General features: G+C 34.7%; 1 protein-coding gene, 1 non-coding gene and 1 pseudogene across 2 annotated transcripts in view; all 3 read left to right on the forward strand.

Annotated features, from left to right (window-relative positions):
- Positions 1-21,570, forward strand: part of LOC120587738 (sperm-associated antigen 16 protein-like) — a 448,498-nt gene that overhangs the window by 285,125 nt on the left and 141,803 nt on the right. The window lies entirely within an intron of this gene.
- Positions 2,215-2,333, forward strand: LOC120587769 (uncharacterized; annotated as a pseudogene).
- Positions 6,518-6,645, forward strand: LOC120587913 (small nucleolar RNA SNORA72). The gene has a single exon (XR_005649099.1). It is a non-coding gene; the product is annotated as a small nucleolar RNA SNORA72 (small nucleolar RNA).

A 21,570-nucleotide genomic window follows, 5' to 3' on the forward strand; every position in this document is an offset into this window, starting at 1 on the left:
ATTGCAACAGTCCCTCTGATAACTGAGCTCATTACAAAGAGACTGACAGGCGAGTAGAGTGTCCGTCATGAATACACTGGACACAAGGATGGTTCACGTCCTGGGCAGGACAGAGCTGAATGGCTCGAGATTTCATCTCACTACTTGAAACTGCGTACAACTTAAAACTTATGATTGTTTCTGGAATTTTCCATTTACTATTTTCAGATAGCAGTTGACTGCAGGTAACTGAAACCATGAAAACTGAAATAGCAGATAAGGAGAGACTGCTGTATTCTATTTTGTTCTTCACTTTACATTCCATATGATAAATATCTGTGTTTCATTCACATAGATGATAAAATGCATGATTCCTGGTAAACCATGTAAATAAAATTTGATTATAATGACCTGATATTAAAAGTCATGAAGGCTTGTCACATAAATATAAAGTTAGTGCAAAACTTTTCAAGCTTTATTGATATGGTACAACCACTCATCCCAACATAGTCTCTCTATAACTGCTGACCTTTATTACTTTACTGTTAAACAGAATTGTGATAGCTTAGAGTTTGGACTCATTTCTTCTGCCTTACATAGCAGCAAAAATATAAGCATTTCTTTTCACCCCCACAATATTCTCTGGAAGAACTACAGTATAAGGCCAGCTATTGGTTGAATATTACCCATATGTTTCTTAAGGGTGAATTTCCAACCAGTTTCAGAGCCTAAAACAAAAGGGCATAATTTGATAAAAATCTTATTGCCCGATAGCACACAGATATCTGCCAGCAGTTTTGGTTTCTTTTAAAGGGCAGCACATGGCTGACTGATCTCATACTAGGATTTATATGTGTAATTATTGCCATATATTCAAAATATCACTTTTATCACTGAAAACCTGGAGCTTTCAAATTTTTGCATTTTAGTCATTCAGTTCTTAGGGAGATAGGCTTCTGTAAAAAGAATTTTAATTCTAATAAAGCTTTCATTAAACTTTAAATAACTTAATGATGAAATAGATATAAAGAAATCTAGTTTTCCTTTTTTATTTAGAATATTTCTATAAATACAAAAAAGGTAGTTGCTTATTAACATCAAAAAATTAACATGCATACTGATCTGATATTAAAAGTCATGAAGGCTTACTGTATTAACATACAGTTAAGATAGATTTGCACACACACAAAAAAATTGACTTATGCAGAGGCTGAAAGATGCTTCAAAAAGTGCTTATTTTAGAGATAGCACTGCTTTATAAGTACATTTCACTGTAATCCAGTATGTACAGACAGTTCAAGGAAGTAACCTTCTGAGCTTGTGTCTGCCTCTCATAAGGTTATATGCATAAAATGAGGTACTTTATGTAAATTAGTAAGTATAATTCCTGCCACATAATGTGCATCTGAAAACTTATTGTTATTGTAGAGAAGCTATTTCTTAGTTACTGGGTGGAAACACTTTGTGTTTGGAAATGGGATTACTAATTTGGAGCAAAATAAAAAAGGAACAGAACATACTAGCATAAACAGATATACCTGGATTAAAGGTCCCTGAATTAATTTCTATCTAATGAGAGGTGTTTACAGAATGATGATATTAATTACATATAGAGACAGAACTAGTTCCTTAAACATCAAACATATATAAAAAGCACATGTGTTATTTTATTCTAAAGAGCAGAGAGCTGTACAAAACGAATGGATTGAGAAGTTTTCACAGAGCAGGAAAACTCACAGGATGAAAGGAGACAGAATTAGTGGAGATCTGACCAAATGTTGCCTATGTAATCCAGGACAAAGAGGCAAAAGGCTAAATGGGACAGATGTAGAGTTATGTGGAAATCAGAGAGCAGAGGAATCTGACCATTGTATTTAGAGTAGCCCTACATCGCACACAGCACAATCACCCCTTTGTTCCTGCATTCTGTTTATCCCTTCATATCAACTTCCACAATCTGTAATTACTCTTTTTTCTATTTATTTAGTTTACAATATCTCTCCCCCTCTATAGTGTAAGTTCTATTAAGTCAAAGTCCTTGTCTTTCTTCTTCAGCACTCATTTAGACATGCCTAGACATACCAGAAACGAAATAAAATAGTCGGTTTAAAAAAAATAAAAATTAAATTAATACATTAACGAAGATGAGCCTAAAATTGAAAGATTAATTCTTTTGGCAAACTTTATTGTGTAAGTTGTGGAGTAACATTGTCAGGTATTAATTAAAGAATTACAGTGTACAGCCATGCCACCCTGAACAAATCCGATCCCATCTGATCTCAGAAGCTAAGCAGGGTCGGGCCTAGTGAGTACTTGGACGGGAGACCACCTAGGAAGACCAGGTGCTGTAGGCGTAAAAAATAAAAAAAAATAAGGAATTGTAAGCTGACAAGGTCCTTGCAAGGTCAACCAAGGATTGCCCCGCCTAAAAAATAAAAAAATAAAAATAAAAATAAAGAATTTCCTGCCACCTTCACGCCACCAAACTGTCTTTCACCTCAGAATTGCTCTCAACAAGCTCTCTACTGCCGCAAGGGACAGTCATCATAGCTCGTCGTAGAGCCAGAGTATAAAGTATTAGATTCTTACCTTTCAAGTTTAAATCCATGGCGTGAGTATAAAAAAATGAAGATTTGTGAGAATATAATTACTTAGGGTTTCTTCCTCTTTTAAGTAATCCATGGACTAGGTTCGGGGTAGGAGAGAATACAAGAAAAAAAGAGAAGTTACTGGGGGTCGAGTGATGATGATGAAATAATTTAGTTGGCTCTAGTACAAAATATATGTCAGGAAATTAAGGGATTTTCAGATGCATCAGTAGATGTTTCCATGGAAGAATGACAATGGCCTAGAACCACACAGTTTTTCTTCTTCCCATTGTAATAACTTTATGTAAGTGCTTTGGAACGTATGTGCCACGTGAAGGAGAAGGGGTAGATGGAAGGAATGAATATTAAGCTGAGTTAGTATATTACGAATTGTCAAAATGGAGTTCTCCCTTATCAGATAGGAAGCAGCTCAATACAGAAACACATGCAAGATGCAGTTTGTTTCAAAGGAAGAGTGAATAGAAGTGTTTAAAAGTTTACTCTTTCAGGAACCATGATGGTAGGACACTATATAGGCATAACATAGTTATATCTTAAATCTATGTGCATTCATCAATATACTCCCCTCCCCTCACACAGAGTTCTGTTATATTTATGTTTTAATTCATGAGAATATTCTCTTGTTTTAAATGCCTCTTAATTATTCCCTGACCTTGACCAAGCTTCTTGGCAAGTGAGAGGTATTATGTTGTAAGTTATCTATCAGTATTTTATTATGGTAAGTTAGTTTTTTAAATCACTCCAAAATGGCAAAATAAAATCTTGGTAACCCAATTTTAAGATTACCTTTCATTGTTCAGATATGACCAGTATGCCTTCCCTAGCTGCAGGGGAAACTGGGAAAGAGGGTCTTTCATCCTCTATAAGAGAAGGCAGCATAGAAGAAGAGGTTTGGAGATTATTGTGTAAATAACAATGTCTGCCATAATAAGTAATAGAAACAACCTCAGGTTAACAAAAATCTGCCTAACCAAATCTTAGCTTTCTAGTTCTTTGTGATTACTCTCGTGACTCCATATCATTAGCCTCCCCATTTTCCTGTTGGACAGAGGGAAAAAGTAGGAAGAGAAAATAAAATGAGGAGAATAATATGGTTTCCAGACTTTTATACAAAGTCACACTTTGAGCTATTTCCTCTATCCCCAACTCCTCTTGTTTATTATCAAAGTGCATTTTTCTCTATTTAAGAGATTTTCAGATTGAGAGAGACCTCCAGGATACATGACTTTGAAAGCAGAGGCTCTACTCCAGCAACCATATCTAGAACCATGAGAAGTCCAAATTATGAGGAACTAGGGAGGTCAGAGTGCCTGTCGTACAACTTCTGCACAGATTGAGCTCTTCTTCTGTGTCTCCACTTCTCCCCGGGTATCCACCTCTCACGTGGCTCGATCTCTGACTTGACCATGTGACATTGGTTCACTAAAGCTAGAGAATAAAAGTCTACACTTGAAATTTGAGAGACACCGCCAATAAAGCATTACTTAGACATGCCATTAAGAATACTGGAAAGTATAATGAAAATCTATAAAGGAAACTTATTTTTGTCCCATGCAATCTTTCAAAGAGTTGTGTATTCAATCATTCAACACATGTTTATAAAGCATGCATTGTATGCCAAGCACTACATGACAAAGTATGTGTCCCCTGTACTTCGGTTTGTTTAGGTACAACCATAAATAAAGCAAAGTCTAAAGAATTAAATCTAGGTTCAGTTATTTTGATTATCTGTGATTTTTTTAAATCATAAATTAAAATGATTGAAATTCCATATTTTTCAATGAAGGGGCTCATTAAACTAAATATATGGAATTATTTTCTTTATATTATAAAAACTAAACATTCTTTGATATCTAATTCGCATAGAATGTATCCTCATATTCACAAAAATGCCAACTCTTTGCAAATGTAATTGCTCAGTCTTCAGAGGCAAGATAGCTTTCCTTCTAAGCTTTTCCTTAGCCTTGTGTTTACCTGCTATGGTCGTGAATACTAATTTTAGTAATACTGAACTCCCATTAGTCAACATTGTCCAAATGTGAAAATTTGTTAATGCAGTTAATCCCATTCTTCTTAAATATCACATCTATCTTTGTAATTTGAGTTTTACTCATATCATAGTCATCAAGTAATTTCATGATAATTGCTCACTGATTCAAATGTGGCATTCCTCATCTTTCTGTGTGCCTCATTTATAGCAGGTTGTGAAAGTCTGAGTATTATGTAGGAGAAAATGAGTAGTATTTTATACTTAGCAATATCCCTTGACCAGAAAAGAACTCAATTTTTTACCTGAAAATTATGGCTTTTTCTTTTTTAGTCATAAATTTTCACTTTTAGAACTAATAAGTCAATTCATATAATTACCTTCTATTGCTTAGATTTCTGCAGTACTTCTTACAGTGATTCTCTCGACTCCTCTAAGCTTTTGGCTGTGAATGACAGACTCACAGCTATTTCGCTTGTTCGATTAATACCAGAAAACAGAATTTGCATCTGGCCACCAGGCTTTTACTCATCAAATCAGCAAATGGAACTAATGTGGAATAATAACAGGAGAACTGGCTTTTGAGAACAGAAGACTAAAAGGGATTTTTATGAAACATGTAGTTCACATTAAAAAAAATCACAAAAGCCATTGAACACTGAATTCATCTTATTTTTCATGTCAGCTGAGGTTATTATTGTCTCTTCTAGGACATTCATGATTTTCGTGCTACAAGTAATGTTGCTGAGAATTTTTTGATAACTATTTTCAATGCCAGTCATGTAAACAGTGTTCCTTGTCTTTAGATAAAATTCTATACTCTACTTGGCTGGTTTGCACATTTTAAAATGTGGGCTTGAACTGAAGAATTTTTTAAGACTACAGTAAAATGTAATCCTAAGAGAGTCACAAAGACAGCAAATATTAAATAAACACCTCTTTTACATTTTTCTCCATGATATTTTGATAGAGTGATTGAAAATACTCCAGGGAAGAGAGAGGGTTTTAAGAGGTTCTTTTAAAAAATCAACTTAATTATACAGTTAACTCCTTTACATGTAAATTAATTTACGTGACTAAAGTAGACTTATCTGCTTCTCTTTTAATTAAAAACTGAGCTAACATAGTTTATCTTTCGAATTATCACAACTACCAACAATCTTCTTCAAAATAGCTAATGCGGCTTAGAATTTTCACAAATTTTTATTGTATAATTGGAAATAATAGAATGATTAAGGATCTTAATGGAGTGAACCAATCTTCAAAATGACCATCATAGCCTGTAATTATCTTCCATTTCTCTGTTTTACATTTTTTTCTACTGTGATTCATGCATATAGATACATGTTGTCAGATACTAATCATTCTCTAACTGCATTCACATTACTATGTTACTGGACTTTTCTCCAGGCTTTTCCTCTGTGTTTATCTCAATGCAGATACTCTCTGGTATTCCTCTTGAATTGAATGGTATATAACAAGGATGAAAAGGGAATATGAGTGGGATCTTTGCAGACTTCCTCTCTTCCTCACTTGCCAGTTTCTACTGTTTGCTTTGGAATTGATCTAGTAGAGATTGTTTGAAAATTTAGAGCAGAGTGATTCTTTTCCTTCACATATGGCTGAAAATTTCAAAATATAATATATACTCTCGCACAGAGTTGGTATCTCAAATTATTTCATAAAAATTAATGGCCACAAAGGATGTTATCTCCAGCATTTTGTATATTGTGTAAGTGCTAGAAATATATTTTCCAAATGCTTATAGCTGCAGATTTAAATTATTCAGTTTATGTTAAATGGTAAAAAACCATTCCTTATTATCAAACCAATCAGCCAAATCAGGCTTATATCATTATCAATTCAAATAAAAATGTCAATATACATTCTCAAGATGGCCATCTTTTTGAATTCTAAATAGGAAGATAAAAAGGTAAAATGGTCGAAAATATTCTTGTTCTGATTTTGTAATAATCAGGCAGGTTAAACATTCACTATATTAAGACCATGCATATGTCCCCAGACCTAGCTCTTCCCCTAGGCCTGGTTTTATAAATGTTGGTGACAAACATCTTAAGTGGGAAATGGTCTGATTCTAGGTAACTTTGATCAACCTCAAAAAATGACAGCACAGCTAGTATAAAAACTTGAAGATACCCACTGCTAATTTCATGATTACCAGTTGCCATTCAATTAATCGTAAAATTATTATTTTATTTTCTAGAAAAATAAAAATTATTGAAAAAAAAATAAAGCAGTGGAAAGATAGATAGAGGATAGATAGACAAGAAAGAGATTATCCAACAAAAGCATGGAACCTTGCCTTGAGATTTTGGTTTAGTGGAAAAAGGCCATAGCTACCTCTTACAACCCATGCCACAGCTGTCTTTGCTTCCCTGGTAAAACTCTTCCTTTAGGAGCCGTGTATTTTGTAACTGCCCTTTGGTTTGGCACAACTAACTTGGTTATACCAAGGGTAGTAACATACTTCTCTTTAGCAAAGTAGGAAAAAGATGAGAAGAAGTTGGAAAGGAAAAACCAGGGTGCTGTGTACCAAAATGATGTGAACTAATTTTAAGACAGTGTTAATGTATAAGTTGAGATTCTAGAAAATGATTATCATATAGCTATGAGGTTATGTTCCCATAAGACATTCTTTGTAACTGCCAACAGAACCCATACACCAATGTGAAGGTCATCGACACCATCTCAATGAAGATATAATTGGCATAAAACATTGCACAAGTTTAAGGGATTTAAGTCCTTTTAATGTGTAAATTCTTGAGCTTCAGTTCCAATAGTTTCTTACTCAAGCAGTCAAGCAGTCTGAGTGAATCCTTGGACTTGACTTTGAGAAAACCAGGTAAAAAAATGAATCAGTGAAGAAGAAAATAAATACTACTCTAAGAGAAACCAAGTGAAGGATTTACAACAGAGGTCGAAACTCTGTGAAGGTGTGGAAGTCCATACTTTCTTTCTAAGCAGAAATTTATGAAAATTTGGACAAAAAAAAAAATAGAAGATACTGAAAAAAACAATCAATCTTACCTTCCCAGTGATGGTGTTCATTTGGTGATAAATCCACAGAATATTATGGAAGACATACATGATTAATGTAGAACAAAGTAGTCACTTCCTCCCTTATGTTCTACTTTCTTTAATGTTTCTTTTATTCCTGATGCTTTAAGAAAATAGTATCTGTGTGAAATAATTAATGAATAATGCAACTTTACAATCTGGTAAAGTACTCTATTTTCTATTGCATAAGAGAAATGGAGACTTGTTTCTTCCATTAAAGATGATTTTGCCATCCCCAGGGGCAAAAATCAAGGAGAAAATAGTATTATGTTTGCTCAGTTTAGTTAGCTCCATTTAGCTATTTTTTAGCGGCATTTGTATAATCCTTTATATCTTTTTTCTTTTTTTTTTTTTTTACTTTACTAAAAAGACAATTTTAACATTTTATGCCATTGGGATTGGTTTTGTTTTCCATGTAATATTTCTGTGGTTAACAAGGACCCATGGCTAAGCAAAATACTCCATTTGCTAAATTGTACCTATGTAAAATTGTTGCTCCATTGCTAAAATGCATTTTTTTTTTAAAAAAAAGTAATGAAACTGCAAAACATTTCTGTCTTATATCGGATTCCTCTAGAAGAGCTGGCCACTTGGAGACAAGGATTTTTATGCAAGAGAGTGCCGTTAGGAGAAACTTGTAATGGAGTGAGAGAAAAGAATAGGGAAGTGGCAGAAGCCAGTCAGTGATGAGCTTTCAGCTCAAGTTCTAGCATCAGCCTGATCCATGTGGAAATCTGGGGCATAATTAACACTGCAGAGTTGTCCCACCTTGAGGCAAAAACACTAAGCTTTGCGTCCCTGTTTCAATTAGTGGCCGCAGAGGGAGAAAATAAATATTACTTTAAGAGAAACCAAGTGAAGGATTTACAACAGAGGTTGTGGGTGAGGCATAATTTTATAGACATTTTCAGGCAATATGACATTTAGCGAAAGATATTTCAAAAAAGAAAGAAAGAAAATTACACCTATGAACGTTTAGCAGCCAACACTCTTCGCAGCTGGGGGATGGATGTTGCACTGGCTAGAAAGAGAAACTGGCTGATGTCCCAACAGCCTCTACTACAGCTGCTAAGCCAGTCAAATATATCTGTGTAATTAAAATGTTAGAGCTTTCATTAAAATTCATTAACATTCAATCCAAAGTGAGATCTTTCGTGTGGAGGGGGCGCAAGGGAGGGGTGTCATTTGGTTCATTTGGTAGATCTCAGCATGATGACTGCCAAGGTTTCAGGCAGAGTGGTCCAGTTAAAAAATAAAGTTCTCTGGCGCTAATACATTGTATGATTTATTTGCTCTGTGACCTTGGGTAGTTGCTTAGCTTTTTGAATCCAGTTCATCATTTCTATAACTGCAGTCATAATACCTATCTGTGGGTTACTGTGAGAATATGTGTGTAAGGCTGCTGACGAGAGAGAAATCCTCACTAAATGGTGACTCCATTTTTTTTTAATATACAGTGCATATATATATTGTGTTGTTTTCCGTTTCATGACCTCAGGCACCTCCTCCGAAACCCAAAAATACACCAAGTGAGAAAGTGTTGCCAGGTCAGCACAAATGTCATCTCACTAGAAAAACACACTCAACACTGGATATCATTTCTATGTAAAAAAAAATCAGAACATTTAGTTTTATATTTTTATTTTAAATAATAAATTTTCAGACACTGCTGAGGTAAAGTAATGCATCATCCAGATGCACCGCCACATCAGCAAAATCAGTTGGTCTTCTATAGAGATTTCTAAAGGAAGTCACTCTTTATATAATGCTCAGATATTATAGTCAGCAAATGGTAAACACAATTTGGGCTGGCAAGGTATTTAAGATGGTCACTGACACATTCTAATGCAGTGTGTTACTATATAAAAGGCATGATTGGGGCTTTTGCTTTTTCTACTGGTCACCACTAGATGGTGATATATGAAATGTTCACTTCAGACTTGTTTGAAGATAAAAGTAATGCCTTGGTTCTCCAAAATCAGCTACAAGCAAATTCATCTTCCTGGATCATAATCTTCATAAAGTATATACACCACTACACATACATTTACTCATATGTTACTGATGCATTTACTAGGTCCTCTCTATCACTCTCATTCAGAAATACTATATTCATACTTTACAAACTATTATAGTAAGCTTTGGATATTGATGTCTGAAACTTACAGGTACATTAGATGCAGAAAAATGACATAGAAAAAAAGGTACCAACAATAAACATACATATTTTCAACTTGACATCTAATGGCCCCAGAGCAATAATTCTTCAAATTTGTGTATATTTTACTAGTACGAGATACATCTATGCACATTATCACTTTAGATATTTATAAACACACTGTAGGGATTGCTGGTCAAATACGTATTCTCAATTTACATGTGAAGAAAGACCTAGAATGTTTTTAACTTTTTCAAATTCACAGAGTTAGTGAATGGCAATAATGGATTTCAGATCCATATTATAGGTCTACATGGCTGTGTGCTTATCATATTACTAGATTTTAAGGAGGAAGACTTTGTTTTAATGACTCTGAAAGCCCTTCTTTGGAATCCATTTGATAAAGGGATAAAATTCTACATATTTACTATGAAATTCATAATCATATATTTTAGTCAAAGCATATTTATTTACACAGCATCTCCATGTGTTAGCCACTCTAATAGACAGTGGGGAATCAGTGGGAATAAAACATCCATGCCCTGCCCCTTATAAAGCATAGAGTCTAATGTAGTAGTCAGACACAATGCAAGTAGATACAAAAATAATTATAACAAATTCTGAATGTCATAAAATAAAAGAACAGAATAGAAGAGAATAACTGGCAGAACCTACAGGGTTGGTCTCTTGAAGAAATAACATTCAAGATGTGACCTAAAATATGAAGAAGAGTCAGCCAGGTACAGGTAACAGTTGCTGGCACAAGGAATGACTTGTAGGAAGGTCCTGAGGGCAATACTTAATACTTTGCAAGTCTTAAGAAGAGTCAGAAATGAAGTATAAGAGGAACAGAGTGACCAGTGATAGATGCTAACTTAGTGAGAAAAAGATATAAGTGTAGACAGGTGCCACATCAAAGAGTTTGAATTTTATTCCAAGTTCAAATGAAGGCTTGATGAATTTCCAGCAGGGGAGTGCTATGATCTAATTTACATTCAAAAAAAGATTTTTCTACCAACTGTGTAGGAAAATAACTTGACTACAAAGGGGACGGTGGAGATGGAGAGAAGTGAATGCTATACGTTTAAAGAAAATTTGGATGTACAACTGACAGAATGTAGTGACCGATTGTAGATGGGAATGTGGGGTGAGAGTGAGGAAAATGACTTGAACCTGAGGTTTCTGACTTGTCCCAGTCACTAAATGATGTGCTGTGTCATCATTGAGGTGGAGAAGATTAGGGAAATGCAGAAGACAGATTCAGGAGAGAAAACAGCAGTTCATGTTTACACTTGATAAGTCTGAGATTCTTATAAGAACCAAATAATGATTTAAGTAGAAAAGTTGCTAATAATGTAGAGTAGATTCTGAAGGGGAGTTTCAAGCTGCGGTTATGAATTTTAAGTCACCAACATTAAGATTTCACCTGAAGTCAAGTAAGTAAATAGTATCTTCTAGGATAGCAGAGAGAGATCTAGAGAGATGAACAGAAATGTTCAAGACTGAGCCCAAAGAACATCAGTACCTAATGGTCTTTCTACTATGTCATCCTGCTTTCTTATGAAAATTTTCAAAGTGTAAAATGTTACCGGGGCCAGACTCACTCTTGTTTAACAATTATGATACTATTAGGCTCCAAAGAAAAAATTTGCACCGTTTTCCTGATTTTAACTCCATATTGCATGTCATAACTCAGTATTATATGCCCAAGAGAAGTGGAGCTGTAGGGTAGAGAGAAGAAATTGTATCAGAATATATCAAAATCAACATGTCCCTGCAGACTTCCCCCTTTGTCCTTTGAATTCCTCTCTTTTTTTCTCCTGGTGAGACCTTGGCACTTTACACTTTTCAGCATCAGGACATAAACATGAAAGAATTTGGCATCTCAGTGTCATTTCTCTTCCACATTTGGATGAGCTTTGTGATTGTTTAGATACCACTTAAGTAGTATAAAAAGGAAAACTGTCCTAAGATAGTGGACACAGAGTCCACTCCTAGGTGTCTATCTAATAGTTAAAGAAATACAGACTAGAGACAAATATCATTGCCTAATTCAGAAGGGAGAGGGGTAAGAGATCACCTAGCCCCACAATATTCTAATTTCAACTGAAAGGACACTGCAGACCAAGACAAATGCAGAAGATGCTTGGAAATTGTATAGAAAAACTTTAGAAAAGAAAATAAAAAGACAAAATCAATTTATAATGCCTATTACATTATTAGGGGTTGGATAAAAACAAAATGCATCGTGTTCAAAGAAGGTAAATTTCTTAATTTAATTGAATTTAATATTTAAGTATCAAAACCAGAACACTAATTAAAGCTTCAGCTAAAAATAATGTAAGAGAGAGCTGAAGGATAGTATAGTGCAGTGAATCATATAGTACAATGTTATCCATCAAAACCACAGAGCCTACAATTTTCTTCCTTTATATTAGGTTGAAAAATGACTTCAGGTATATGCTTATATGGGTAAGTGATGAGAAATCCAAGTTGAGGGAAAACTACTTGATACTAGCTTTATATGATACTGTATAACTCTAACAGCTACAATTAATAATAGTTAAAGGCTTAAATGGCCCTGGGATAGATAGTTAATAGAAGACAGGCATACCTGTCAATATGAGGCTTTGAAACTACTCAGATAAAGTTAAGGCAGTTAACCTGATGACATTCCATGGAATTTCTGAGCATAAACAAATGTTATAAAAATAATATAGGTCAGAAATTCACTTACAATATTATTTAGAGTTCTGACACATGTTGAAATTAATCATTATTCATTCGTAACTTAGAAATCAACAAATAAATCTGAACATACAATTCATACAGACAAAATAAATGGGGAAAATCCCTCCTAAAGTCCCTTCATCTGGAGTGGGGGGCACTTGCAACAACAGAGGAGGACTGCTCCAGTGACTGCCTGCCTTTGTGTCTGGCCCTCGTGATCAAAAGCAGCAGTCAGTTATCTGAATGTAGATTCTCAATATTTACGTGCTCTGGCTCTTGCAAGCTGTGTGCTAGCTGCTCCAGGAACACATGCATGGCTGCCTTCCATGGGCGTAGAGACTTGGGGATCAGTAGCTATTCCTGAGCTAAGAGCTGAAATTGACTGAAGTTAACTTCAATTTACCTGGCCAAACATTTCTCTGGAAGTTACCAGCCTTCCAAAAAAGTTACATCAGACAGATTCTGCTTGTGTGATTGTCGTTTAGGTGGGGAGACATTCCTGGCGCTTCCTACTCCAGCATCTTCTCAGAACTTCTCCCAGTAGCCGTTGATGTAAGAAAGTAAATCAAGTTCAAAATACTTGAATCAAATAATAGTTATAGCACAAGAAAGTGCATATAATTATCTGGGCAAAAATGGTATGGGTAAGGAAAGATGGTTAAACAACAGGGCAGGTTGCTAAAGAACTTTTAAGAACATAAATGACTGACTTAATTTCAACTTACCTCCATTCCAAGAATATTAAAACCTTAAGTAAGGTAAAATCTGTTAATATCTAAAAAGGCTGAGTATTTAATAAAAATCATGGAGATTTTATGGTCAACATCAGAGCAAATGTAAAGAAAGTAAAAGAGAAAGACTGAAGCACAAGAATTCTATAGAGACAGGGAGTAGGAGCCAGAGGTGATCATGAAATCATATGCACCAGTAGAAATTTGATCTAGTTTTAAGAAGGATATTGAACTTCCCTCAAAACGTAAAAGTGGGATTTGAGCTAATCTAACTATATCATTAAGGATCAAGAGACAGAATGACATCCAAAACACAGGAATATGTTAAAAGCACCAATCTCCAAACATATTCAAATAGAAAAACAAAGGAAACAAGCACTCTCTGATTTTTCTCTTGATACCACCACAGAAAGCATCACAGATGGTTTTATCTGCTATTTACTATTAAAGAATATGATCCTGGGAAACAGACCAATAAGAATTACCTCTTTTTGGTACTAAAAATATATATATATATATTCCTGAAGTTCTATTCTTTGAAATCTTCCACCAAGTAAATTCTGTGTAGAAATTCAAAATTAAGATTTTTAGCTGTAGCAATTGAAATTATTCTGTTTTATGATTCACTCAAACTAAATGAAAAAGTCTTTATTTTTCTATATATATGAGAGATTTATTATTTATGATGAAGATAACTATCATGATGAAGGTAATTGGATAATGTCTAACTTTAAAATAAAATTCAATATTATTTTTAGCGATGTGTTTAATTTTCTGGTTCTGGGATATTTCTAAGAGTTCTTTTGAAAATTTAAGTTGATAACATTATTTTGGTTGCCTAGTTTTTTTATTAATGTAAATGTTAAAAACCGTAAGTTTCTGACAAACATGATCTCATCTTTCCTCTAATACTTATAAATTTCATATTTTAAGTATAATTTTTTTATAAAAATATTTCCTTAAACTATATAATTAGTACAGAAACACATCAACTTGGCTATGTTAAAAAAATTTTGAAAGCACATCGTACCTAAAAGAAATTTTTACTTTAATCGAAGATATAAAATCTATAGTTATATTATAACTTGTCATCCCTACAAATAAAAATAATACACTAAGATATGCTACATAAGGCTATATATGTTACAGTTTTTGAGGCAAAACTGAGAGATTGACCTAAAAAAGGAATCCCAGAAACACATAAAGGTCTAAGTCAGAGCAGCCAAAGCCAAAGGTTTGATCGCAACTTTATTAAAGTTGATTCCAATATAGCAGAATGTGAGTCTTATAAAGAGGCAGTTCCAATATAACAGAATGTGAGTCTTATAAAGAGGCAGTTCCCTTAGAGCTGCTGGAAAACTTAAACCTCATGAGAATTCAGTTCCACCCGAAGGATCTGTGTCATTATCTTGTACACCCAAGCAACTTGAATGGTTAGACCTCAATCTGTGTCATTTGAGGATTAGACCAGTTATAATAGCCCTTGTTCTTCAAAATTGAAATATCTTTGTTCCTTAACCTGCTGATGAAAAAACAAAAAAACAAACAAACAAAAGAAACTCATTGCTTTAGAGCCTTAACAGAAAAAGATGATTCTCCTTGAAATTATTTTTATTAACTTCTGACATTTAGACTTCGACTTGTCTAGATGGATGAGTCGTTCTGCTTCTTGGATCTATTGTGTAGTGTGACATACCCACAGGCCAAAATATCTTCAAATCAGAATTTTGTAAGGGATATTTCTGCCCACACTGACTGCTAGAATTCTTATTCTAAACATCAGATAGGGTTCACCTAGTTCAGATGCTTGTTCTTAAACAATTTCTGACTTGACTGTTCTACGTGGAACTTACCAAAGAAGCAAAGGGTTTATTGTAACTTTCTGTCCCCTTTCCTTCCTGTCTGTTTTATTCCTCTTCCTATCCTATTACCTCCTCCACCAATAAAATTGATAATTTACTTGATTATATATTCAGCAAAGATATACAGTGATTTCTGTTTCCAGGTTTCAATATTTTCTCATTAGGAAATTGATCCCATCCCTTTACCAGTGGGACCAATCAGTTTATATGTTCCTGGTTGCTCTTCTCAAATACCAACTCCAAAAGGATGGCTTTATTTTCATTGAAGATCTTAATTTTTATGCCTAGCTTTTCTTTCTCAGTTTGCTCCAAGCAGAAGCTCTAAGTGCTGAGTCTGTTCAGACTATTTCAGTTGAAGGCTTTGTTCTGCATAGTATGTCCATCAAAATATTGATTATATTAGAATAATGTAATGGTTAAGAACATTGGTTCTAAAGCCAAAATGCCTAAATCTGAATCCCAGCTTTCACTTATTAGCTGGATCAATAGCTATGTGACCATGGACAAGATATTTAATCTTCCTGTGCCTCAGTTTCTTATTTTACAAAATGGTGATTATAATACTTGCTTCATAAATTCTTTGGATAAAAAGACGTAGGATAAGTGATTACAACACTGTCAACACATAGTAAATGTTCAGGAAATCAATACTAGTTTTTTTTTATGGTTATGGGATAATGTTTTCTATTTCTTAAACTCAACTGCTCTGTTTTCGTTACTATCATTTGTTTTTTTATTCTATTTTCTGGCTGTTACAATACTTATGTAGGTATTTATTTTTCCAAAAGCTGTAATAAAAGTTTAAATCCTATTATTTGAGAGAATTCTTTCCTAGCTAGAGTCCAGACTCAAAATAGATCTCCATGCTGGATATAGTCTTCTGCAGCCACTATGCAACTTACATTGTTGCTATTCACCTAACCATGCTCACTATCCTGGGGACACACCTGAAACTCTGAATAAGACCAAAGAACGGAATCTTTCCAGCCAGTTGTAGAGAAACCCACAGTAACCTATCAGAACTAATTTCTCTTGAGTTTTACACCCCTACCACTGTCTCTGGAGCCATAAAATAACAGTAGACAGGGATCTGATTTTTTTTGTAATTTCGAAAATGTGCATTATGTAAGAGCTGTTTAAATAATCTGGGAAAACACTTCAAGCAACAGACCCACTCAGGAAGCCACAGGGAGTCGTCTTCTGTTTTTTTTTCTCTTTCTCTTCAACTTGAAAGAGTATTATGGGCCATAGAAAGAGATGTCTTTGCCCCTGACCTAGTCTTACCACAATAGTAAAAAAAATTATTTTTTGATTCCAGGTATTGTTACCAATATAATCAATCCCCCCATTACTAGTATTAGTGCCGATAGCAATTATATCTTGGCTTTGCCCAGAAACATTAGCATGTCACCTTGTATTAAGCCTAATTTAGGTTATTAACTTACAACAGTCAATACTAGTACATGATTTATTAATTTGAAACCAAGAGCCTATACTCCAGTAAAGTACTTGTATTTATTTATTTTTAATGAAGATAACCCCAAGGAAGTTTTTAAAATCCATCTAGTGTGTTTGTCATTTGACCTTTACCAATACCGCTTTTTCACTATCCTCCTTGTCAAGAAAAATGGAAAATTGAATGTTTGCAACAAATACCAGATGTTGAACAACATCACCATCTGAAATCAATACTCCTTCCTATGGTTTTCTCCACCTGTTTGATCAGTTTGAGTGAGTGTGATTTGTAAAAGCTGAAAGTCTAAGACCTGGATAGAAAGTAAGGAAGAGAGGAGAAGGGTCATATCTCCAGTCAGTATTGGAAAGATTTTTTTAAAAATATGCATTAAAAATTGTTTTCAGATACTCACAATAAATTTTAATATTGCTCATAGGATACTAGTTCTGTTTTAGCAGGTCCTAAAAAATATGTCTAAGTTTTAATTAGAGTATTATGAACATAACTTTATGTTTAAATAAAGGTTAACACACACACGCATCCCCCAAAATATATACACATCCTAAAAAATACACATTCCAAGCATTGCAAATAATTGGAAAAAAGAAGAATTATTCAATAAAAGATTTGGAGACTTCTGGTTATCCTTCTATGGTGGCACTGATGTTGGTGATAGCAGTGATGAATGGCTACTTTATGCCATTTACCAAAAGAATTACAAATGGAGTAATGACCTAAATGAAATAAATAAAGTCTTGAGACGCTTAAGAGAAATAGGTCTGAATTCTCATGTTGCCTTAGGTTGGTCATTGTAAAAAAAAAAAAAAGTAGCAGATATACCAACATACAATTAAATGTATTTCAAACATTACAATAAAAACAATTAAAAGCAAAATGCACTCAAAAAAAGCATTTATTTGTAACATACAATAGAAAAATAACAATATTTAATATATAAAGAGGTGAATATTTTTAATCGATAAATCACCCTTATGAGCCAATAAGAAAGAAAAACACAATAGAAAAATAGGGCAATAGACAAATAGGTCGCAGAGAACACAAATGAGCAGTACACATATATGGAAAACTTCAACTTTAGTATTAAAAAGTTGTTATTCCAATTAAATTGTAAAATATTTTTAAAAAATAATGACACTCTGTTCTATGGGAAAATGAGCACTTTTGTTTACTATTACTGAGTATTTTGAGATAATCTTTCATTGAATGGTGGGAGCCAGTACATATCGAAAACCTTAGAAATATGTACACTTTTGACCCAGGAATTCTATTACTAGGAATTTTTTTCCAAAGGAAATAATTAAGCATAGTACAAGGTTACATGTAGGATAGTGAATAACAAAGAGCCACAATTTGAAATTTGTAAATATGCATGTGTGTGTGTATACTTATATGTAGATAAGTTATGACATTCATATAAAAGACTACGTGACTATAAAATCATATCAATGTAGTATATTTGACAACAAAGGAAAGATGTCATAATACATTTAAGTGATGGACAAAGGTAATCTGTTTTGTGTCATATCAGCCTTGAAGTTGATAATGACTATATGGATGGTCATGTTGCAAGAAAGTTTTAAAATTTTGTTCTTTGACTCGTGTATATTCCATTTCTCTATAATTAACATGTGATATTATAATCAAGAAAATATTATTTTCAGCAAGGAGGAAATAAACCCACATTAGAACTTATTAGCCTAGATCATTTTGTGTGTTAGATCACCAGGGGAGCCTTCAAAAAAATTCTGAGACTTACCCTGACTTGCTGAATTAAAACGCATTTTTGTTTTTTGTTTTGTTGTGTACATTTTTAACATGGTTCTGAAATGACTCTTAAATGGCCAGGTCAGCATCAGTCCACAAACTAATATCTGGGTACCACTGCCTTTGAAGAAAGTAATACTAACTTCTCAGGACTTTGTGAGAACTAAGTGAAATAATGTAAGTAATCAAAGGGTGATAGATGGCTAATGTCATTATAGGCCTGGTAAACTTAGCTCTACGAGGTTTTACTTGTTTTGGAAGAGACCACTGAGAGACCAGTGCGGTAGTAAATGTTGTATCCCTCTAACAGTCTGCCCTGCCTTCTTGAGGGAACAAACTCCAGCTCCCTGAACTTGAGTTAGATCCCCACCGCATGGAGAAAGTCAGGCTGCTGAAGGACAGTGAAATCACCAAGCAGAGAGAACAGCAAAGGGTGAGAACCGGTAGAGCTTTAGTTCCCAGAATCATCCCAGTTAGCTCTACCTTTTTCCCCTTTTCCATCCCTTGGTGTGTTGAACCAAAAAAAAGTCCTCCTTTTCTCTTTAGTTAATTCGAATATGATTTTTGTCACTTGAAACTGAAAAAGATCCTTGACTAAAAGCCAATCGAATATTCAATTCTGGGACCCAACGTATTTTAGAGGGAAATCCATAAAACGACACAAATCTGTCTTTATGTGATTGTATATCATCTCCTTCCTGAACAACTGAGCCTGAGCTGCTTCTTACCCTTCCTTACCTTTCCCTGACCCTTCCAGATTTGCAGATCATTTCAGAGTTGCGAAGTAAATTATAATCTTTCAAAATTAGATTCACTTGGCTTCTCTCTAGCCCCCACACACTAAACAAATAATACATGAACCATATTCTGTAGTACATTCATCTCTAACCAGTCTTAAAGCAGACTAATTACCCATCTATCCTCACCTCTGATTTTGTTTATACAAATGTTCACAGGAAGCTGCCACTTATTTCTGCATTTCAAGCAAAGAGTTTGACATCACAGAACTTCATGCACCTTGAGCACTCAGAAGTCACCCCTGTATATATATCAAAGGGCAGTCTGAACAGGCAGAGAGCTGCGTCAAAGCCAGAGCCAGGGACCAGCTGCCAGAATTCTGCCTCAAACCTAAGGAGGCAAGTACAGGTCTATGGCAGTTTTCTCAAATATAACACTATTATCAACATTTTGAGCTGATTATTCAACGCGCATGTTCTGCCCTGTGCATCGTGTCACGTTTAGCCACACCCCTGGCCTCTACCCACTAGATGCCAGTGACACCACTTTTATGATGACCAAAAATATCTCCAGACTTTGACAACAGTCCCCTGGTTGTGTGCAGGGGGTGGGGTGAGCGGGGGGAAGGGGGCGAGGGCAGGAAGGAGTGCACCCAGTTGAGAATGACTTGTATATAGAGAAAGAACTGGTCTGGTAACTCGAAAAAATTAGTTCCATCCATTGGATATACTGCTATCCTCTCAGAAGAAGCAGTAAGAGGGCCTAAGTAAGTGAGAGCGTCCCTTCTTGTAGAGTTGAACCAGTTTTAATAGGTCATGACCTTTATAACCAATACGGATCTATTAAGAGTGAAATTGGTAAATTAATGTGATTTATTTTCTATTTATAGATTTGAATTTTAAAAAGGGGGCTTATTTTCTTTAGAACCCCATTACTTTCATGTTTAAGGTTAATTTTTTTTTCACTTTCAATGCCTTTTGTCATAGACCTCAGGCTTACTTCTCATGCCTAAATCTCCCTGTTGCCTTGCATGTGTCCTCTACCCAGCCATATCAACATTTTTTTTTAATTCTATGGGAAAAAATAGGCTTTCTAATACCTTCATGTTATTCATACATGCTGTTCATTCTGCCTAAAATACCTTTTTCCATCTTCCATGTTTTCTCTGACATATTAATTCCTATAACATTGAAAAACTTGCCTCAACTACTCTTCCTCCCTGACCCTTCCCTTTCCAGGCCAGTAGGCTCATTTTCTCTCTGATCCATCAAGTAAGTCTTAGTGGTCATTCTGTCCTGTAAATGTCAGGGTTTTTTAGTTTGTTCGTTCATTTTGTTTTTTTGTTTAACTCATCTCCCATGAAGCTCTTGAGGGCTTTATTTTATTTACAGGTGTATATATATTTAGAATTAAAAAGAAATTGCAACAAATGACTATGATTTTAATTAAAGATTCAGGCTCCTTTTTTCTAAGATCTCTTTAATCAATTTATCAAAAAGGCTTCCATGGAAATAGCAACCTGGCTTTCCCTGCCATTGAGAATGATCTGCAGCTTTCAGCACCTCACAAAATTTCTTTATAATTGAGGGGCTCTAAAGCTTAATATTCATTACCTTTATGGTGAAGCTGCCTTTTTAAAATTCATCTCTGTGTCTCCAAAGCCCAATACAGTGGTTGGATTATAAAAGATGCTTAATAAATGTTAGTGGTAACAATATTAAATTTTATTTGAATGTTAAGAAATCTCATCATTTTGTGTTCTAGAAAAAGACTTACTTCAAGGAACCACCTTCCCAATGTGACTTGGTTTTAGACTCATGGGTGCACACCTTGTTTATAAAAGACAAGGCCAGATACGGATCCTCTGATTTCCATTCCTTGCCTCAGAAATGACTAGTTGAACTTCTTATCGCCACTGATCAATTAGAACAAAATGCTTGTTAACGAAACTTTAGTTAAAGTGTCTGTCCTTCCTCCAGGCCCCCGAACTTTGGCTTGCTCCCAGCCAGCACCAGCATGCTGCGCCTACTAAGAGAAGACTGGCCTCAGGACAAAACATCCTTTGACCTACTATCCTGTCCATGCCAACCTGTCCTCCTTCTTGCCCACACCTGGTTCTTTCTAGCTTTGTTCACTCTTCTCTATAAAAGTAAATCCCTTTGTCTCACTCTTGAGAAGGCTGGAGTTCTTATGGTCACAAAATTTCCCCTATTGCAGTTGTCCCTTTCCCCAATCTTTGGAGGAAATCTCTTTTCTCAGACTTTTGAACAGTCTCTTCCCACTAAGTCTGTAACTTTTTATTGTGTGGTTGTGATGATAACATCACTCTTCTCTTGATCTCATGTCACATTGTTCTGTCAGCTACAATCTACTTCTCTGTTAGCCATAGCAATAAACCTAATTTGCCAATATCATCAAACAGTTCTGACCTCTAACTTAATTTTGGCTTAAATGTCA

The sequence above is a fragment of the Pteropus medius genome, unplaced genomic scaffold, assembly GCF_902729225.1.
Source record: "Pteropus medius unplaced genomic scaffold, Ma_sr-lr_union100, whole genome shotgun sequence".
In the NCBI taxonomy this organism is placed as follows: Eukaryota; Metazoa; Chordata; class Mammalia; order Chiroptera; family Pteropodidae; genus Pteropus; species Pteropus medius.